A 4,091-nucleotide genomic window follows, 5' to 3' on the forward strand; every position below is an offset into this window, starting at 1 on the left:
CGGACCGGGGCCTTAGGACGGCACAAGGACTTCCAGGGCCAACGGGGAGCCTTGGTGAAATCGGAAGTGTGCAGGGGATTATCCGCTAAGTGAGTGCGGACCGGTGAACACATGTTATCTCTGCGTGAGACTGGAGATTTTGAGCGACTGCTGTGTTTCCTCGCATTACCAAATTCGAAGCCAAGTCGTTTGTAAACTAACTGAAGTCGAGGGCGAGTTGTTTTAAATGATCTTAGTAGGTTCGTTGATTTAGTAAGTTTATTACGAGTCAAAGTCATCAGTGTTGTAAACAAGTCATTTTGAAATGACTTCAGTCCCAGTCAAGTCTTTTAAAAAATAACTAAAGTCCAAGTCAAGCCTTTTGCAAAAATAACAAGCCAAGTCCCAGTACAAGTTATCGGTTACCCAAGTTATTATGGGAGCAAGTCAATTTCAAGTCATGTCATTGACATATAAGTAAACTGTTAAATTATTAAAATTGGTAAACTAGTCCGGCTATAACCAACAATTTAACTAAAAAAATAACAAAAGCGCAATATACACCAATAAAGTGTTTAATGTACTAAACTTGAGAACAATTTTAATGAAAAATACTTGATCAAATCCCAAAGTTATTTGACAAAATGACTTAAGTCCAAGTCAAGTCAATTGTCCAAACGACTTAAGTCGAGTCAAGTCATTTTTGTCAAAGGACTCAAGCCGAGTCAAGTCATTTGATAACAGTGACTTAAGTGCACTTAAGTCAAGTCAATGACTTAAGTCATTACAACACTGCAAGTCACAAAACAATTAGTAATGTTTTCTGTGGTATAATCGAAAGTATTTCATTTTTCCTTTCAAATAAAAATCTCAAACTACAAGAGAATATTTCGACGTCCTAACTTGGTGGTCACAATTGTTGTATTTTAACCTATTCTGTACTGCAGGGGTTCCCAACCTTTTTTACCCCGTGGCCCCCTTTAAAAATTTTGAGAAATTAATGGCCCCCTATTTTTTTTTCAACCTTTATATTTTTTTCAAAAAATAAGAAACGTCATTTTGTTTAAACAAATGGTTTATACAGTAACCGGCAGTTAGAATGATAAAATGACATAAATACAACACACAATAAACATGATAGTACATTATTAGTTTTTACATATTCAGTTACTGTGATGGTTGAGCTTGTTTTTGCTATGGAAATGTCTTAATTGCTGGTTTGGTGTTGAAAAGACCATGTCATATTAAATATCACTGTATCACTGACACTGCGCTGCTTGTCAGAAGTAACATTGTTGAAAACCCACATTCATAACGATATGCTGATAGGAAAGGCAACTCCAATGGCATGACCATTTTATTAGGCTTAGGGTACGAATTGCTTAGTTTTGCCAAAATGTGGTCAAACTACCTTTCTTAAAGCTAAATCGTGTTTCCGTCTCTTCTTATTGCAGCTTCAACAGTTCATTAAATTATTATTTTTTCTTTATAGTGGAGTAGATACTATTTTATATAAACATTTTCATGGCCCCCTAGGGGGTCATGGCCCACAGGTTGGGAACCCCTGCTGTACTGAAACATGAAAGCTTTAAAAGCATCCCGCTTTACTATAGTTTCGACTATGTTGCCTTGACTACTGTTGCCTTGCCCTTTTCACACCTAGAGGTCGTTGTTTAAGGACTTTAGTGCTTTTAAAGCCGTGTATGTATCCTGGCCTCTGGAGATTTTACATGATCCAGCCTACATCCGCAGTGATCAATTTGAATTACATTTGGGTTGCTTTTTTATAAATCAGAACAGGCCTACCAGAGCAAATGTAACATTTTAACTGGTAGTGTTTAATGAAGTCTATCACTGTTTTAAACAAAACTTGCAAAGAGGATTTAACTCACAATGACTTCTTGTGCAAAAGTATAGTTTTTTCTTTTTGTCTTAGCAAGGCCAAGGCAAGCTATTTATAAATTAGGGCAAGCCAAGTCCCACCCGTAAAGTAATTTACAAAAACACAAAAATATTAAACGATTAAAATCAGTAAATTCATCTTGTAGCACGCATATAGGAAACACAAAAACGCAAGCTATTTTTTTAAAATGCGGCAAATAAACACTTTTTTAGAAAATATGTCTTCATGAGTTGAACCTAAGTAAGCTAAGGTATTGTACGTTCACTCAAATTTGCATATTTAAAACCTGTGACGTCATAACGGCATCATGCAATTGTATCAACAAGTTACCAAACTATTGTTTTACCATTTTTCGATTAGTGTTGGAATATTGTTCAAATTAAAAAGAAATTTCAGTGAAAGTAATCTACGTGTTGTAAGAATTTACTAGAACCTTTAGGTACAATATGCACGGATCTGTAATATAGCTTGAAAATCAAAGCCAAAACCCAATAGGTGGATTAAAGAAACATCATCTTAACAAAGACGTTTCAATACGCACTGGTATCACCATCAATTACATACATCTGTACCAACTTTTACTGATAACATTTACTGATGATGGTACAAGTGTGTATCGAAACGGCTCTGTTCTTTACTTTCAAGTTATTAGAACCTAATTTAGAAAAACATTGACACTAGGGCTAGGCCGTATTGATTGTACTTTACAACGTCATTGTAAGAGTTTATACTGAAAACCATAGATAACGCACTGCCGTAAACTTGAAACATATAAAAGATGACTCACAAATATTAGTCATGATTTCTTGGACCTTCGCATTTATGAATAATACTGTGCACTGCCTTGTATTAATGCCACACACGGATGGTGCAAAAATAATGCTGTTATGTACAATGCAAATGGTTGCACACGCGCATTACGGAAAAACGAAACCTTGCAGACTTTGTAAAATATAGTCCGACTTGCAAACTGCAATTTTTATGGCAAACCAACATATATATTTTTTTAAGAACATACAATTTAGTAAAATATTCCTTTTTGCAACACGGTCATGTGTTTATTTAATATTATCCTCGGCTATGTTATTTTTAAACGCAGTGCCCATGAAACCGCAAAACATAACGAGTAATTCACCCAACTATATGTAGCTTCTTAAATATTTAATAAGATGACCCAGGCGAATTTAAGCGATGTAGATTTATAACAGGAGACACGCCATGCATTTGCAAACGAAAAACTGTAGTCTGCTGTGCTAAGACAACATGTTGGATTATAAAGCATGCTTTGGCTTTTATGAAAATGGCGTTTTTAGTTTCAACCCAAGTGCTTTGCCTAAATGACCTAAATCCGAGTCAAGTCATTTTGTTTGAAAGACAAATCAAACCAATCAAAAGTCTTACACACACTGGAATTTTCAGCATTCGTGTTTTAAAAGCTTCTTGTTCTTTTTAATAATACGGTCCACAAAATAGTACAGGTGGAGTTATATCGTACAGCGCGTTTTTTGTCGAAAAATGTAAACTTTCATAAAAAAGCAACATTTCAAAATCGACATTATCCAAAATGTTTATAAACAAATAAATTTGTACTTTACATCGTTACATAAATAATTTTAAACAGTCGAACCAAACCTTGCTTTAAAGCAGTAAAGTCAAGCTAAAGAAAAACAAAGGTTCGCAGCAATGTATACCTTGTTCCAAAATACGAAATTAAATCGCTACAAAAATAAACCGATTGTACAACATGACTAAGACTGAACTGAATTGGAGGCGATTTCACTTTAAAGTTGCGAATTTGCAATAAACTAACAAGTTTGGTAATACTTTAGTTACAGTAAAAAAACGAAAAATTATATAAACGCTTTTAAACAATGAACTAAAATAAAATTGCAATCTTAAATATGATACTTTGATTTAAGTATTAAAAAAACATGAAACATATCATAAACGCCTAACATACTCATACACAAAACACAATTATTTGTGGCCTCGACATACAGTAAAAACTAACGCCTTTGAGCACATAGTTTACGCATACCATAGTTGGCTCAATAATAAAGCAGCCTTACTCAGTTACAAACTGCTAGGCCTGTGGGTCGATATCATCACTACGACGCCAGTGGGATTAGTTCAAGAGTCAGGGTGGCTTAGGTTCTGGGCCTGTGCGCCCCTATGCCCTCTAACAACAAGCTGGAACCATGGTGCTAAG

Source organism: Ascidiella aspersa, chromosome 7, assembly GCF_963924565.1.
Source record: "Ascidiella aspersa chromosome 7, kaAscAspe10.2, whole genome shotgun sequence".
Taxonomy (NCBI): domain Eukaryota; kingdom Metazoa; phylum Chordata; class Ascidiacea; order Phlebobranchia; family Ascidiidae; genus Ascidiella; species Ascidiella aspersa.